The sequence below is a fragment of the Cupressus sempervirens genome, chromosome 10 (genome assembly GCF_028749045.1).
Source record: "Cupressus sempervirens isolate cs-2001-9-10 chromosome 10, ASM2874904v1, whole genome shotgun sequence".
NCBI lineage: Eukaryota > Viridiplantae > Streptophyta > Pinopsida > Cupressales > Cupressaceae > Cupressus > Cupressus sempervirens.
The window spans coordinates 217406500-217426449 of NC_143127.1; the positions used below are offsets into that span (position 1 = coordinate 217406500).

At 33.4% G+C, this 19950-nt stretch overlaps 2 pseudogenes; one reads left to right on the forward strand and one right to left on the reverse strand.

Annotated features, from left to right (window-relative positions):
- The first annotated feature begins 1471 nt into the window (after nt 1-1471).
- Nucleotides 1472-19950, forward strand: part of LOC149533410 (putative E3 ubiquitin-protein ligase ARI7 pseudogene) — a 29909-nt pseudogene continuing 11430 nt past the window's right edge.
- On the reverse strand, nt 1857-19751 carry LOC149533411 (protein CTR9 homolog; annotated as a pseudogene).

Below are 19950 nucleotides of genomic sequence, written 5' to 3' on the forward strand. Positions count from 1 at the left end.
TTTTAGAAAGAAACAAGCCATAACCTAGTTAAATTGTTCTAGTTGCTGATAGTTGGGTTGATTACAATTTTTTGTAGAACTATCATCAAATTAGGTACAATAAAATGAATAATTAGTTGTTCCCCGCTAGCAGGATCAATACAATTTTTCAAGGTGACAAAATTGCATATGTAGATGCATCACTTGCATGCTAGGAATGAAGTTCATTCCCCAACTTATAATGAATGGTTAGATATAAAGGCTCCATATGCTAGCCCAAAAATGGAAGCCAAGGATGTAACCATAGATGTATTGGCATAGTATCCCTACGAGGATTTCAAGCATCTATTGCTACTATTAATTTGGGCATTACTATATGATCCAAAATATTATGAAGTACTAAATCTAGTAGTAACTTCTCCCATGTCTCTAGAAAATATAGTATAGGTTCAAGGTCCCTTGGCTGCCAAGAATTTTAAGTAGTTATTCTTACTGCTAGAAGAATAACTTTAGTAAAGAGTTGAGTGTAAGGAGTTGAAGAAGAAAGTTTTGCTTCTGTGTAAATGACATAATCACAAAGATCATTCCCTTGTGGAAGCCTCTACCACAATGACATTACCTCCAAACCATACAAAGGATGTTGAAGTGGTTCCCAACCTTGAAACACTCTTATAAGAAATGGCAAAGCAAATGTAGATGCAATACATGAAAAATTGCACAACTTGACAGACTAGTCATAATGGAAGTAACAAGACTGTTACTAGCATATGAAAAGGTCCAATAAAGCACAAACACACATTTGGGGTATCTTTCCCTTATCATATTGGAAACTCAAGTGAGATCTACCCATTAGTCCTAGCATAGGGGCAGATGAGTAATAATTTTACACTAGGCCTATACACCACTCGCCCTAACTTCAATCCACATTATCAAATTCAGAGGGCATATGAAGTCTAGTATAAACATATATAAATCACATTGAAGATCATTGGATTAACATAATTTTTTTACTATAAGGTAAAGACCTACAAAGATCAGTAGATTTGATAGTAAATAGGTTATAACTTATTCCAGAGTTGTTTAATGAGGATGGAAGCTATTTCCAAGGTGATCATGACACAACAAGAAAGAATGTAATTCCTACTATAGATTGGTCAAACAAAGATGAAGTTTTGACACAATAATAATTCATGTTTAACATCGTTCACTAGCACATGGATGATGGCTAAGTTGAAGGAAAAAAGAATTCCCTTTGAAATATGAACTAATGAAAGAAGTAGAAGAACCAAATGAGGAATCATGTGAACAACTCCTTGAATGTTCAATAAAACAAGAAGACCAAAACAAGAAGAAGAATGGAGGGAGTGCCAAGGAGTTACAAACAAGAGGAATGAAGAAGAAGGGGATAGAGCACAATGTCCTCACCCACGAAAGCCCTGCATTTTGGCTCTAGAAATTTCAAAGTGAGAAACCCCATTATTAAAAGGGAAGAATGAAATGGGACCCCTTCCCTGAATGTGAGTATGCAGTGGAATTGCATATTGGAATCAAAAAATGCTACAATGTCACCTCCAGATGTTGCCATCATTTTTGCTAGAGTTTCTCTGAAGAGATGCATCACCCTGTAGATTGCGATACATTTAGAAAATGGGTGTTGAACAACAAAGACAATGCAGACACTGGTGCATTTCATCCTAAATCATGACCAAAAATAGCAACAAAGTTTTTTAAATAGGTTGGTTGGTCGCGTTATAAAGAATTTTTTTGTTTTTTTAAAATAATATGCTCGTGTTGGTCGCAATTGCGACAAATTAATTACGTCGGAATTGCGACACACACGATAGCATAAAACAAAAAAAAAAGGGCAAAAATGTAATTCACATTTCATTTGGCGAAGCTGCGAGTCCAGTCTCCATCAACATTGGCATGAGGGAAGCTACGAGTCCGGTCTCCATCAACATTGGCGCGAGGGTAGCAAAAAAGTCTGATCTCCATCAACATTGGCACGAGGGAAGCAAAAAAGTCTGATCTCCATCGAAAAGGGCACAAGGGCACATCTACTACAGATCATTGACGGGTGCGTTTGATTGTAGAACATTGTAATAAAGCTTTGTTGCGACTTATTGCTATGATTGTAGACTTCCATTTGTGCTTTCACTTTTGTTTTAGCTCTTGTTCTTGCCACATCCTTCATGCTCCGATCACATGGTATTTTAAAGTTTTTTTTGGGGTTTTTTTTTCCACTTTTATGATATGTAATCTATCATCTCATTAGATTCTTCACTCATACTATGCGACTTTCCACGAACTGCCTATTTGGATTATGTTCATGATCTCAACTATTAGGGGAAACTTTGCACACTCTATCTTCTCTCGATTGTGTAGGGTTCTAGAATTTTGAATGCTTTTGATCTCCTTAGGGCTTGAAGAGCCTTATCTTTATCAGGTCTTCCTTTGAAATGGATGTCGTCTGAATTGACACTGAGTTTCTTATCAAATTCAATTGGCTACTTTGCATAATTCACACTAATAGAAACAACAACACCAACTACTTGTTACTTTGCAAGGAAAAAGTGAGCATCTTCTGCACCCATTTCACAACTTTCATGCAATCTTTTGTGTCTGTTAGAAAGTGAACTCCACATTTAATGATTCGTCTTGATAGAAGTCCTCTACTTGGAAAATAACAAGCTTTTTCATTCTTGAATAGGGCTTGACTACTATTCTATTTATCCCAGGAATGCCATGTAAAAATCTCTGCCATATACTGACTTATTCAGGCTGTATTGTGTTTTTTAATGGACACTTTTAATAGATTTCTACCAAGCCACTACTTTAAGAATATGCTCTCTTTCGTCAAGATTATTTTCTAGGATAGTTACTAAACTTTTTATGTCAATACTTTAATTAGAAATATGCTTTCTTGTTCAGCAACACAGAATCTGCCTTGTCTTCATAATTTTGTAAAGTTCTATGATGCTCATCTTGCAAAATCAACCTTGACATTTTTAAAAATTCATTGAAACATAGTGCATATTCCTTGTTTCTTGTATCATATTTCATTATTCCACAAAGTTTTTCTCATGATCAAATCATACAATTACATAGCCTGATAGTTCCTTAAATCAAATTAGCATACATATAGAAAAAATGCACCGAGATGGTAGGTTGTGAAAGAAATCATATATGGCTACAACGTGGGCGGCCTGTATTAATCCTTGAAACCTGCCATGTGTATGAGGGTTTGGCACTACTGATAGTTGGCTAAACACATGGAGCACATTCTTTAATTCAGACACTACTTGATGAACCTCATCAGTAGTACATTTTTTCTTTTGAAGTGTTGAAGTTGAAAACTTCTGATTGGCAACACCAACATCAAAGCGTAACATGTAATTTGAGGGTGCCAAATGTACTGCTCTTAATAATGTTCTTTTACAATCTTGCCACTGTTCTTCTTCATAATGTGATCGAGCTAAATATAATAAAATTTGGGTGTCAGTGCCAAAATAGAATTTCCTCAAACAATTTTGATACATTTTCACTGCAAGCCCAAACTGTCCTTGTGCAAAGTAAACATGTGCTAGATTTACCCACACATCAGGCATCTGAACAAAGATGTTTCCTACTGCAGCTTCTTGAACCTATGTGAAAATTTCCTTTGCAATATCAAAATGACCCCTTTCGGCTAGCACAATGCCTACCCCATTTGCAACATAGACATTTCTAGGTCTCTGAGCCAACACTTTACAATAGAGTTCCCTAGCCTTATCAAGATGTATTCCCTCCGCATCTGGATCCTTCTTCTCATTGCGTGAAGCTACAAAATAATTCTAGTTTCCAAGAGAAATGTCAACATAAGCATCCTTACCATTTGATACATTTTGTGTAGTTTTAATTGTTTCTTTTGCTTTAAGCCAGTCATCTATTTTCAGTTCCAGGTTGCCAAGCATGGTAATCGCATTTACTGAGGTTTTATCCACCTTAAGTGCCTCCCCAATCAATTCTGGGCTTAGTTGGATCTCATTTCGAGCTTGGGCCATGGATGCAAGTCGTAGATATGCATCCACATAATCAGGAAACTTGAACAATATTAGCTTGTACAAAAGATTTGCTTTTTCAGTGTCATGTAGCTATTCAAATAGCCTGGCAAGATTAAATAGTATGGTATATGAAATATTTTACATATTCAACAATGGATGATCTATATTCCAAGAGATCTTTTGTAGTCAAAATAGAAGTTTGAAAATTGTTGAAAATCTAGTATAAGTTTATGTTGAAAATGGTTCTAATCTTTTAAATTGAATTCACCAAATAAAGTTATTTAAGAAGATGTTTTGTAGTCAATATAGAAGTCTGAAACATAGAAAATGTTATTTGTTTTTTATTTGTTTCACAGAAAGATTTTGAAGTCAACAAAAGGAAAATCAAGTGATGAAATTTTGTTCCTCTTATGTTCAATGATATAGTTCTATTATCTTTTATTTTTTTATTTTTTTATTGAATATATATCTTAAAATTATTTTAAATAAATCTTAGGTTTAAATTTATTCAATATTTGATTTATTTTTCAAAAATAAGAAATTGTAACCCACTTGAAGATTTTTGTGACATATGACTTCTAAATGATCCATGAGAATTTAACTTATATCTTGAAAATATTCCAGATTGATTTGATTTACATTATTACATATATACATATATGTTTCTTGAGATATTTAGTTTATTTAAATATGTTGTTGCTTCTGATCTATCTACTGTATAGGTAAAATACTAAAGGTTCACCACACAAAGAGTCTTTTTGATGAAATTATGTATTCACCAAATAAGAAGTATTACCAATGTAGGATGGAATGAATTATTTATTATATCATCCCCAAAATACCTCAATAGGAGACAAGAGGTAGTTGAATCATGAGCTTTCCATTGAGTTTGAAGATATTTTTAGAAAAAAAATATGTATTTTTGGAGAATGGTTAACACTATAAAAGATAAGTTATCTAAATAGATTATTGAATTTTTTGTTAGAAAATATCAACTAGGATAAGATTATAAATCAAGGATAACAAAATGATTTGGTATCCTATTTCCAAGATAAAATAGGCTACAAAGAAAGAAAAGTGGTTCACTCATAATATTCTAAAATGCTAATTTGGGTATAAATTGTGTCTTGTTGTCTTTATGGGCTTTATTTGGCTGGTCATTAGCTGAAAAACTAGGAATATATAAAGATCAATTAAATAGGGATAATCATTTATAGTTTTTGTATGAACACATTTAGACTATTTTAAATTAAATATATTGATTTTCCTTTGCATTGAGTTGCAATAATAATTTTTTTTGCTTCAAATCCATATAGTAGATTAAATAAAATGTCTCACTATTTCTATATTCACCACTACTTATAGGTGAAAAAAGAACATTCAAGCATTCAAGGACTATTGTGATATTTTTTATGCAAGCTCACAATGTCCAATAGACTTTCAAACAACTAGAATGCTTCATCCCATGTATGAAAGTTTTCATTTATAAAATAGTTATTCTATGGTATATGAAATATTTTATATATTCAACAATGAACGTTCTATCGTTCTCTTGTAACATTTAGCAAATAGTTTGAATACTTGACTTTCTATAATATTTTGTTACTTGTATGCACATTTTTGGGGAGCCAAATGACAAAGATGAGCTTGAAATATTTGAATACATTCCTTTTCATATGAGTGATTATGAACATATGTCAAGATAGATTGACATATACATATATATTTTTATCGCACACTTATGTAGTGCACACATTTAGATATGTGTAGTTACTTTTAAACATGTTAATCTAGTGTAACTTATAAAATATCTAATATAAGTCTAGGTTGAAAAAGGTTATAATATTTTAATGGAATTTGTCAAATAAAGTTATTTCAGCAGATGTTTTTTAGTCAACGTAGAAGTTTGAAACATAAAAAAATGTTAGTTATTATTTTATTTGCTTTATAGAAAGATCATGAAGTCAACAAAAGGAAAATTAGGTGATAAAATTTTGTTCCTAGGTAGGGCCACAATAATGGTTCCCACTTTCCATAATGAAGAAATCAGATGGAAAGTGGGAAAGCTAAATTTTAGGAGCTTCAAATGAAGCCAAATATTTGAATGAAGGTCCCAAGGGGCTTCACTCGAAGCCTCCATGCCGGTATTGGTGTGGGGGCTTTGAATGAATCTTAGGGCTTCATTCGAATCTGACATGCAGACCTCGTTCATACTCCTAATAACCGATCAGAAAAGCTTTTTAAATCCAAAATTTTTTCTTGCTTGTCCCATGGTTTCATATATGAATTGGTGGAGTAGGGCACTAAGAGGGAAGTCAGTAACATCATACCTTCCATCAACATCTCTGTCTATGATGCAGGAGCACCTATTCATTGGATTTCTCATGGATAAATTCATATTTTAAATTATATTTAAATAGTATTTAAAAAGCAACTCAATTTAAATAGTGTTGTCACTTTATCCCACGGCAACTCAAGTGAAACACCTTCTTCTTCTAGTCGATGGAAGAATTCCATGTCCTTTAAACACACAGGAAAAACTTTAGAATTGATACTGGGGCTTTTATTGATGAATTCAACCCAAACGCCATTTCCTAATGCCTCCATGAAAGTTTGTTGAGCCAACTTTAGTTCATCACGCTCAAAATGAAGAATCCTAGTGTTGTTTAACAATTCAATGGGTACATCTTCTTTGCTCTTCTTCAGAAGAGACTTTGTTGTGTTAAGAGAATCTAAGGCTGCACTGGGGTCTGATGATATCAATAACTCACCCATCTTAATAAAGGAATGAGCATCACGTGGATCTATGCGAGTTGGCTTTCTTAGAATTTCCAAAGCCTTCTCTCACTGCCCTTGTTGAGCATATATATGGCCTACAGCTTTCAAGCTCTCACAGTTCTCAAGGTGAACCTCCAGAACCTTTTCAAAATTTGAGAGAGAACTCTTAAGATCTCCCAATTTCATTTAACCTATCCCAACCCAAAGTATGGCAACACAAAATCTTGTGGCTTCTAGCTTTCCTTGACTGATGCCATGTAGTAGCGGCCAGAAATTTCATAATCACCTTTGCTATGATAAGATCGTGCAAGATTATAATATGAATGAGATTTCATGAGAGGGTGGTCTATCGAAACAAGAGCTATCTCAATCAACTGTTCATTTGGATCTCCACATTGCTAATCACTTGGATCAATGCTTTTCTCTTTCTTCACAAAATAGGTTTGGTCCCAGAGTTCAGCAAGTCAAGAAAGTGAACCATTTAGGTTAGTGTCCCCCCTCCCAAATGATTTCCTCAAAATCAATATAGATGGGTTTTCAAGGAGTAATCCATGTCCAACAGGAATGGGTGGTACTAGTAGTGGAACTTTAAGCCCTGTTTAAGTTTTTCTTTTCTACTTCCTTAAGTACTCATTCTAAAAATTAGATGGAAGCTTGGGCTATTCTCTATACTCTTGAGAAAGCCTGTGCATCGGTCTGGAAAATGATTTTTGGAAGATGGACTATGATTCTTGTCACTTTTCTGAATAGTGGAAATTTTCTAGATTGCTTTTGGAGGCTAGCCCTGGTGGTTATGCTGATGTACAATTTAATATGTTTGAGAATGAATATGAACCTTTTTGTTAATATGATTCTAGATGCTAAGTAGTTGGCTATAGATGCACCCTTATGTGTGATCTGTTTTCCTAAATCAATATAAAAAGGTGTGGCACCTCAGGCCACAATTTACGTGGAAATGAAAAATGTAAAATAAACATAGATATGGGATAAGAAAAATAATAAACAATGGAATAATAACAAAAGAAATAGCCATTGGTAAAGTCTACCCTTCTCATACTTTCTCACTTGCATAAGCTCAAAAGAAGAGATGCTATAAGCCCTAGAAAAGACATAGTTGTTGAACCTAGGAATTCTCATAAAACTTTTCAATGTGGAAATCGTTTCTCATCATGCATTTGAAAAATAAGTCTCGCCGTAGATTTTTTTTAAAATCACAATCAATGAATTTAAGGCTATAAGAACAAACATGCCTACCAAATATGACACTTTGGGTTTCAACGTTGAAACTAAAAAGCATCAACCTACATTGGACAAAACAATTTAAACAAATTGAAATGGAGTACCCAATCAACCAGTTTTTACGCTTTGCAGTAATGACCTAGTATTTATACCAATTATGCTAATTTTTGTGGAATATGTATCATAAATATTGCCTCAAATCCTTAGCCTACCCTATGGGTCTAGAACCTGTCTTGTTTGTAAGTACTAACTAGAATTCAAAACCGATATCTTGATGTATTTGATAGATCATTGTCAATTGTCTGGTTTCTCTTTATTATCATTTCTTGAAGGACTGATGGGTGGATGCTTAACTAATTGATGTCTTAATTATAAATATTTAAATGATTGGATGCTAGAATGGTTAATACTCAAATAGTTGATATTTTCCTGTATAAGTGACTGATTGTTTGTTTGCTGGTCTGATTGTTTGGTTATTTTGATATTTGATTCCCAATTGATGATAGGTGGAAAATTGAATGGTTTACTTTGATGGATTTAGGATTGATGATTTAACAAATGTTGATAGTGATGATTGAATGAATGCCAATTTGATATATTGGTGTGTAATGATTTCATAAATTGATTCTTGAATGGATTTCTGATTTTGTATCTAGTTGAATGGAATGACATTTGATGGTAAATTTCTATTGATCTTCCCTTTATATTTTATTTATAAAAGAATTGCCACCCTTCAAAAGGAATTGAGTCGCCACCCTTCATTGCTGCCTCATGGAATAATAATTTATTTCCAAATGATTGTTTGCTTCCTTCATGTTCTCTTCTCATAGAATGGTCTCTCCTTTATATCTTAATCCTTCAATACTCATAACTCTTTATTGCATTCATTTTGATCATTCACTAAACTTAATTAAATTATAATTATATTACATGTTATTTTAATTTTTTATATTTTTAGTTTTTATTTTTATTATTGAATGTCATGTAAAAAAGGGGAAATTATAGTGAGATGCATTACAATATAGAAAAATAACAAGAACATTATTGAAACAAACTGATACAACATTCAGATTATAAAATCAAACTGCTGCAACAACACAAATTAACCTAACAGAAAGCATAGAATACCATTCCCACAATGACCGAACATTTACCCACTGAACTACACCTCTTCTAAATAATGTAAGATCCTGATAACATGTTGATATCGCCATCACACATGTCAAATTAGACTGATACACACTAAAAGCCACCCCAATCAATTGTAGCTAACATCTGGATGCACACTTATAATTGATGTCAATCATAATACTAAAGGTCTAGAATAGGGCATAGTGGCTATTGATACAGCAGGTACAAACTTGTAGAAAGCTCACCAAATTTTCCAAAGTCTACATAACTAAGACTTAGCATCAAAGGTTCTCCCTAGGCACCTCGAAACCACCAAATATTGGCCCCAAAATAGGAGCCCTTCATCTTCAAGCTCTCACATACTTGCTCCACTTGGTACAACACCCCATAAAGCTCATCTATTCACTTTCAACTTGGATAGCCTACAATATGGTATTTGTATACAATTCATTTTTTGTCATTTCATTATATGGTTTGAACAAGTGTGGAAAAAAATCAGATTTTTATTATGAATTTTCTGTTCACCAATCTATGTTAAACTAATTAGCAAGGTCACTTTCCTAATACTTTATGAACTAGATGCTATTCGCAAGGTCAGTTTCCTAATACTCACTATAGTACTTGCTATTCAATTGAGATAGACATGGCTCATTAGTTTGTTTGTATTCTCTTTGGATTTTGTTAAAGAAGACAATTGAATGCTATATGATGAACTAAAAGTTCTGTGGTGTCAACAGGCTTGTGCATCTCTTGAGCCAAATTACCAACCCCAGTGATATTTGTTGTTGTTGAAAAGCGGCACCATACTAGACTATTTGCAAACAACCATGCAAATAGGCATTCTATAGATAGACTTGGGAACATCTTGCCAAGTCTTCAGTACATAATAAAGCAATTGAATTTCATAATTTTTTTTTTTTGATAGTTGATTTGTTTAAATATTGCCCATCAAAAATTACTTATTACATCTCATCTTTTTTCTGCATAGGAGCTTGCAGTTCTAAAGAATCTAATAGCAAAGAATTTGAAGAAGATATTATAGCAAAGGTATATTTGGTGTTCTTTTTTAAGTGAAAATGTGATTGGAAATTTTTTATATTGTCATATTTCACTTGCAGAAAGCTCAAATTGTAAATAGAGATATGGATTTAAGTTTCTTCTTCATTATTTATAATACTCTCGATTCCTCCTTTGTAGCTGTAAAAATACTTGTTTATTTTCACCTTTCCAGATACCCTTTACTAGGTTCTTCAAGATTCCAAAATATCTTGGGCTGACCCCACTCTAGCATGTCCTAACTCCTACTTGGTTCAGAGGCCTAACTCTTTTTTATATGTGTCTTCCTCTTACTACTCCATTTGCAGGTTGCAAACAAATCATCCTTCTTCCACCAACAAGTCATTCCATTCAAGAAAGACCATGTTTGACGATATCAACGCACAAAAAAAAAGGGAGACAATTGCTAGATTGTGGTCTAACTTAAAAATAAAAGGTGATGGAATATGTTATTGTCTTTGCAAAATGTGTAAGGGCTTAAAGACTCGAAGATATCTAATCACAACAGCTGAGCAACATTGTAGGCAACATGGTCACATTGAAGGGGGAAACGAGTATCGCCCATTGGTATGTATTTTAATAGCTTATAAATCACATAAGATATGATTTGATGATGAACTCATGTTCATGGTTAATATAAGGTCATCATTTTCATATAGGTCAACATCCCTAAGTTTCATGTTATCGACCATGACAATTCGGAGAATGCAGATTTCCAAACGAGGGAACATGGAGGTGTGAATATTGAAGTAGAAGGTAATGATACCATGGAAGAAGATCATGATGATCAAAATGATCACGATGATCAAGATGATAATGATGATGATGATGATGGTGATGATGACGTAGATTTTGATGTACCTTTACATGAGAAGGAACACCAGTCCCTATATGAAGGCTCCAAAACAACTCTTCTTGCCGCTATATTGCTATTGGTGAACTTGAAGGTTATGAATGGTTTATCCAATGTAGCAATGACACGTATGTTAAGGTATGCCATATTCTTTCATTATTTTACTCGTAGTTCCCTTACAATTAACATTGGGTTCATGTAGCAATTAATATTCTTTAAATTAAGAAATTATATTTTTGGTCATAGGTTGATAGGTGAGTGTTTGTTACCACCATCAAACATTCTACCTCGCTCGTACCGAGAATTATTTGCCATCATGAAAGATATTGGAATGGAGTATCAAAAAATAGATGCATGTCTGAATGATCATATTATATATCATAAACAACATGAATTTGCAACACAATGCCCTACTTGTCATATCAGTAGATATCAATCAGATCGATTAACAAAAAAGGTGCCTTGCAAGGTTCTTCAGCATATTCCCATTATTCCACGTCTATAACGATTATTCAAGTGCAATATCTTGGCACAATTTATGGATTACCATGCACGGAATAGAAGTCAAGATGACATTATGGGAATGCCTGCAGATGGTTCGACATTTAAGGAAATAGAGAAAAAATGGCCACACTTTAAAGAAGAACCTCATAATCTCAAGCTTTCATTGGCAGCAGACGGTGTCAATCCTTATGGAGAGATGAGATCTAGTTACTTAGTGTGGCCTATTTTTGTTATCAACAATAACATACCTCCTTGGTTATCCATAAAGAGAGAGCACATAATGTTGACATTGATTGTTCTAGGTATTTTTTGATTTAGTGGTCATCTAAATTAATTTATTATTACTAATCCATCAAATGGTCAAAATAATTATGTAATTTTTTTGCTCATTCATCTAGGTAAGTACCAAGTCAAAGATATCAACGCATATATTGAACCCCTTATCGACGAGTTAGTGATGTTATGGAATGGGGTTACTATGTATGACATTTGTAGACCAATAGGACAAAGACAATTTCAATTTCATGCAATGCTTGTATGGACAATACACGATGCCCCTGGGCTAACACATTTTTGTGGTATGTTCTGTTCTTGACACCTCTTTTTTGGTATGTCAAAGTTAACACATTTAATCCAATTATACATGATCTTGTAGGTCTTCAGACAAAGGGTAAATTTGCATGTCCAGTTTGTGGTCCAAAGACAAAATCTCGTCATTCAAAAAGTTTAAGAAAGCAAGTGTTTGATGAGAATAGACACTTTCTGCATAGAAATCATAAGTACTGAATTACCAAAAAATATCTTTTCAATGGTCTAGAAGAGACTACATCAAAGCCACAGAGAATGACACCTCGCCTATAGAAGTTGGCATACAATAAAATAAATCACCGAGGTAATGTCATTCCATTTGATGCTTTTTGTTTCAAATTTATATTTCGATATTGTGTTTTGTTTACTGATGATGTGATTGATGGTTGTGAAGGTCATCAAGACATAAATTTCCAACTTCCAAAAGGACTAAAAATTTATCCTATGAAATTTACTAGGTTGTTGTACTACGAGCAACTCCCAATTGTGCATTTGTTTGATCCTATGCATATTGGAAAGAATGTAGTAGAGACATTATGGGAAATCTTGGATGGAAGGCGTGACAAAGATCAAATTGTCAAAACTTGTAGTGACATTGAAGAATCCAACCATGCAATGAAAAATGGTATTTGACCAAATAACAATGGAGACTGGATTGATACAAGTGCCCTTAGTTGGTTATTGTCAGAGCATCAGAGCAATGCTATAAAAGAAGTCATAATAAAAAATATGATTTCCCACAGGATTTGCTGCAACCATAAACAATGTCATATCAAATAAAAGTGAATTTGGGCCAGGGTTGAAAATAAATGATTGGCATACATTTATTAAGGTAATTCATGTTATTTTGTATTCACTATATATTTATATACTACATGTAGTTTCAATTGCATTCTTTTATAAAATATTGACAAGATCATTTTACAAATATTGCAGTACATTCTACCTCTATCTCTCCCACACCACTTTGCCAAAAATGTCAAACAGGGTATATATGATCTTGGAAAATACATGAGGTGGTTGTCATCTAAAAAAATCAATAAAGAAGATATAAAATATTGGAAGAGAAAAATTTCTCTTCTGATGTGTGAAATGCAAAAGTGTCTACCTCCAAGTTTTTTCAATGCACAAGAACACTACCTCATACATCAAGTTGAGGAGATTGAATTGTGTGGACCTGTACCAACCAGGTCAATGTGGATGGTTGAAAGGCACTTGAAATTTTTGAAAGGCTTGGTTTGACAGAGAGCACATCCTGAGGGTTCTATGGTGGAGGGATATATGGTATACCAGACCATGGTGTACATTACTGAATATCTTCCTAAGTTTGCAGCAAACATCCATGTAGATCGTATTTGGGATCCTAACTTAATTAACAAATTTGAAGGGGAGTACTTGATGGGCAAAGGTAGATCAAGGAAAGTGAGAGGTAAATCTAAGATGTTATTGTAGTTAATTAATTCATATAAATCTGCGATATAAGTTATTTTTAATTGGTGTATTTTTTTGAAAGAAGTGGTCGAGAGTGGGATGCAATACAATTGTATATTGCGAACAATCTTGATTGGATGATGGAATGGATTGAACGATGTCAACAAAATGGTTGCTCATTAACATGGGAAGGTGTTGCTTCATTGGTTACAGAAGCTCATCGTAATGGAGATTCCAATGTTATGCCGATGGTAGTTGATCTAGTAAAGGGTTTAAGAGGTGGAGAGGTACGTAGAAATTTATTAATGATCATAACTCGACGTATGTTTCGTATCAACTCACGATGCAAATAATTTACACACACTTCAAAAATTGTAGGTCAAGCACCACAAAGCTATGTACTATCATGGCCACAAATTCCGCATAAAAAGGTTGGATGACGCAAAGAAAACTTGTGATTTTGGGATAACTGCAGTTTTTGAGGTCACCAATATATCATCTAGAAATGGCATACATCCTCAACAATATCAAAATAAATACTATGGCATCTTGGATGATATAATTGATTGTGAATTTAACACCTTCAAAGTAGTTCTATTCGTCATCAAATGGTACAGGTTACGACTAAATCAAAATAATCTAGATAGAATAGTTATTCAACATGATAATGGATTTACAATGATCAATACAAGGTCGTTTGAGCCAATTGGAGATGAGCCCTATGTTCTTCCAAGCCAATGTGAGCAAGTTTTTTACTCAGAGGTTCCAAATAAACAGAGTTGGTCATTTTTTGTTAGACATGATCTAAGAGGAAGGCCGATAAAGTATAATGTTATGGAAGAAGAAGATATTGAAGATGATGAAGAAGCAGATGATGAAGATCAAGATGATGGCGATGATGATGATGGTGATGGTGATGATGACGATGATGATGGTGATGATGATGATGATGGTGATGGTGATGGTGATGATGATGATGATGATGGTGATGATGGCGATGATGATGGCGATGATGGCGATGATGATGGCGATGATGATGGTGATGATGATGGTGATGATGGCGATGATGATGATGATGATGATGAAGAACAAGAAGATAATCAATGACTACAAACGTCATCACCCCTTCTATTGATGATCTTGCATTCCATATATTAAGGTAAATTTGTTCATGTTTACGATGTTGCATATTGTTCATGTTGTCTTCTAAGTTATTTGTAGCATACACGTATCATGTAATTTTTAGCTAACTTAAGATAAATGATTAACATATGTAGGAAATTTGATTACATATTTATTGTGTTCATTTCTAATGATTACAACATATGTTATTTATAGTTACCAATGTTTATGTTGTGTCTAATTATGACCCTTTTTGCAAATAGTCAATTGACTACAGGTACATTGTCACCCCTTCTGTTGATGATCTTGCATTCCATATATAAGGGAAATTTGTTCATGTTTGCGATGTTGCCTATTGTTCATGTTGTCTTCTAAGTTATTTGTAGCAAACGTGTATCATGTAATTTTTAGCTAACTTAAAGTAAATGATTAACATATTCAGGAAATTTGATTACATATTTATTGTGTTCATTTCTAATGATTACAACATATGTTATTTATAATTACCAATGTTTATATTGTGTCTGATTGTCACCCTTTTTGCAAATAGTCAATTGACTACAGGAAATTTGATCCGTTTGGCCTGGATTATGCACAGTGACATGGATTAGTAGGTATAAGTCAATAAATAGACATAATTTTCTTATATTCTTGTTGTTTATCATTGAGCACGTATGTTATAAATAGACATATTATATAATCATATAATGTATATATAGACAAAGAAGGTCTGTATAGAAATATAATTGTATAATCACTTTCAACTTACTACATTTTATATTTGTCACTTTCACTTTCCATTTGATGGATTGCAGGACCCACCAAATAGGTACTTGTCAGATCTATCTACATCGAATGAGGGAAATGAGGAACTGGTACATGAAAGCTCTATGTGTAGTATGACTAAAATAGGGAGATCAACTAGAGGTCAAAATAATAGAAAAAAATTTGATAAACGCATGCAATTTTTCCTTGCTAATGGGGGCTCATGTTCTTATGATGTTGAGACCAAAGGCGACATCAAGGTGCCCTTTCGGTACTCACACATTGAGAAAGAATGGGTACCTAATGAGCTACCTCCAATTAATACAGATTTTTGTGTTAATGAGAGAATATATCACATTGCTCCATCCTCATTACATGGTTTGGGCCTATTTTCCATGGATGGGATAAAGGTAGGTTACAACAAAGTTGTCAAATTGTTCAAGTATGTTGGTCCATGTTACAATTACAATGATTGGATGCAGATTGTTCGGTATTAAAAAAGTATGTGTAGGTATAGGGTATCAGCTAATTATATACAACAGAAAAAAATTGATCAAAGTAAAAGATCTGCTATGTACATTGATGGGAGACCAAAAGCAATAGGTAATATTGCAGGTTTTATAAATAGTACACAACCTTCTTCAACTAGTAAGCAACCCAATTGCATATTTGAGGCGCGTGAGGGGAATGAAGCTTTTGTCTGTGCAATAAAATCAACAAGTGCAAGGGAAGAACTGCTAATCGATTACCATTTAAATCGCATAGATACAAAAAAAGTTACTATCATGAGGGTTGTAAGTACTCTTTACCATTTTGTTAATAAGTTTTTCTTTTGATGTCTATTGCTTTTAGTTAGCTGAATTTTTTATGTTTAATCTTTGTGACAAGACGATATGGATCCGATAAATGATAGAGGTCACTAGGATGCTACTCCCATCCCTTCTTCAGCGAGGGTAAACCTTTTTGAAATTATACAAATTAGATAGTTGAAAAATGTTATATTATTATGTTATTTTATTTACGGTGTAAGTACTATTTACCATTTTGTTAATAAGTTTTTTTTTTGCTATCTATTGCTTTCAGTTAGCTGAATTTTTTATGTTTAATCTTTGTGACAAGACGATATGGATCTGATAGATGATAGAGGTCACCAGGATGCTACTCCCACCACTTCTTCAGCGGGGGTAAACCTTTTTGAAATTGTACAAATTAGATAGTTGAAAAAGCTTATATTATTACGTTATTTTATTTACGGTTTTTTAGTTTTTATGATAGTTTTACTGATATTTCTCTCACAATTTGATGTTTAGGATAAGGGTAAAGCAGCATCAATAAGTGCTGAGCCACTAGCTATGCCTTCTAATGAGGATATTGCTGAAACTCCCGATTTCATAAAAATGTTGAAGAAATTAAAAAAAAAAATTAATTTAGAAGCAATGAATATTTTGGATGAGGCAACTATGGAATCCAAGGAGATGATGAAGAGGCTATCAGATTTGAGAGCGCAAGCTCGTCATTATGAAGTAAGCTCCAATGAATATTTAGTTATAAGAAAAGTTTAATAAAGATTTGTATTTTATAATTTTTTATGTTATGAAGTAAAATATGTAATATTGGCAAAAATACTTTATTGATGCAATTTTTTTAAAGAGTTGTAAGAAACTTTAACTACTAAATTCTTGTTATATAGGAATTTTTGGCAACTGATCCACAACTTGGTCAAGGACAACACGGTGAAGCTGGTAGTAGCAGAGCTCCGACTGCCACTAGTAAAATAATCTTTTAGTTGACAAGTTAGAAGGAATTTTTTATTTCAAACATTCAAAACTTCTTAACTCTTACTTTTATTATTTCAGAATGTCTTTGCTAACAATGTATTGTTCAAGTCATCCAATGTAGGAGACTCCTAAGAAGTTGATGGATGCCCGTACGAGATTGCCGACTGCAATGTCGGCAACAAGGGGATGTCTAGCTGGTAAATCCTTGTTTTTCTATATTTGGTTTTGTGTTAATTATGAGTTGATAATATGTACTTTAATCTTGGGTGCATCACATAGTGTATTGTTTTTTTTGTGGTAGGAGATGCACCGTTTGGTACTCCGCCAAATGCGGATCATAGTGCATGTATTGGTGATAATTCACCGTCATTTCTTGGAGCTACCTATATTTCTAGCACGAGAGCTATGCAGACATCATTGTTGATTGACGATGATGAATCAATGCCTTTGAAATGTCCTAAGATTCGAGGTACTTTAAATAATATTGTTTTATATTGTAATAAGGATTTTCTTGCAAGACGTAAACATGATAGGAAGTGGTTTGGTAGGATCATCTAAATTATCAATGACCTTTTGTCTATACCAGTAATTCTCTAGTTTAGTAATTCAGTACATTGCAATTTCATGCTTTTAGTAGAAGATACTAACCAATTTTTGTATCGAGAACCAAAAGTGGGAGTCTTCTTTCATATTCAATGTTTAGTTTTCAATGATTTCCCACATCATTGCTATTGCCTGTTAGAGTTTTAGAGTGCTCACTTTCAACTTCACTGTCTATTTTAGCAATATTTGTTTTCCATAATATCCTAGGTATGATCAGTGACAACATCAATTAAGAATGACAAAAAATGAAGGTCATGGCAAGTTATATGTATTATGCACTATTTTTTTTTTCAAGGTATACCTATTAATATAGTCACAGTACATTTTTTAGTTTCAGAACATCAGCAATAGAACCCTGGTAGAGTTTGACTAGTTTTAGACATTTAAATTTTTTTTCCAAACTTCTTTTTTGGTCAATTTTGGTCAAGTTGATCCTCCAACCCTGAAATAGATCACTTAAAAGATTAAATGTATCTCATTTTATGTATTTGTTATTCACTATAAAAAGTATTCTTTGCATGATTCATTTTAATGGTTCTTACTATTAATTATCCCATGACATTTATTGCAGGAAACGATACATTTTATAGGAGGCTTTATGACCTCACGCTGCAAAGATTTGGGCCCACCATACATAAAAGGTGGAACATCATAACTGAACTAATTTTATCCCATTGTTTTTTTTCATATCATTAATTGGTGCAACATTTTTCCTTTCATTCGGGTCTTTTCTTATACTAGCTATATCTAACAATTTTGTGTTTTTTCTTAAAAGGTGGAACTACCAAGCTCAAAAATTAAAAGATGAGCTCATCAAAGATATAGAGCATGAGTTTGGTGGTAATATTTTTGATCATAAGAAATTGTTACAAAAAGCTTCTAGACATCTTAAGGTTGTGAGGGACACATATAGAAAGAGCCTCGTCCTAAACCCGAAGTACAAGCGTCCTCCCTTTGTTTCAGTGAGCGACTGGAATGAGTTCATTTTGGATGCAAAGGAGAAAAGGGAACATCCAAAAGAAAGTACACTAGCAAATCTAGAAGAAAGTACACCAGCAAATTCGAAAAGGTATGCAATAGTATTAACTACTAGTACATTAATGAGCAAATTTAGGGTTCAACTTCAATATCAACAATTTCAACTAGCTCAATTTAATCTATCTATTGATGAAAGGTATGTAATTCATATGCTGACACAATTGCTTATAAATCTCAATCTCAATCTGGGCATAAATCTTACATAAGATACAATTGACACAACTGCTTATAAATCCTAAATTCATAAATCCTAAATTCATATGCTGACACAATTGCTTATAAATCTCAATCTCAATGCTGACACAACTGTATATATCTCAATCTGGGCATAAACCCTACATAAGATATAAATAGTGCGCTTATAACTTCACATATAGCTATATTATGTCTTGAAAATATAGTAATGCTCAACCACATGTACCATAGTTGTATGTGTTAGCAGTATAGGTGATAAATGATATTCAGTAATTGTAATGACAAGTACAATTTTTTTGAAAAACTTTGCAATAATTTTACTAATGGTCAGTCTCCTAAAAGTAATAAGCATCACATTCAATGCCAGAAACACAAGTTAATGACAACAATCATGTTCCTATCTTTAAGGACTGACAACAAAACTTGTAGATTTATATTTATTGGTATTGTGGAGAGATGATCCAACCTACACTAGGTAAGACAAACTATTTGAGACTTCATTTGGATGACATTATGTATGTTACCTATAGACCATGGCTAGGCATAGAGCCATAAGATGATGTCTTCTCCTAGCTAGGATTCATGTTGGTATCTTAGCCACTGAATGACCATTCTTCATTGAAGATAGAGAGATTTCTGCTAACCCATGTCTAGAGACAATTCAACTATCAATACAATATATCACAGGAGTACTGTAGTTACACTTGCTTCACCAAGGAGGTAAAGAAAGGTTGTTCTCCTAGATTGGACCCAATTAGATGTATGGAATATGTTAGTGGCCTTACCATTTATAGGTGGGACTACTTTCTAGATGTAGTGAATGATGGTGTCACTCCCTAGTACATAG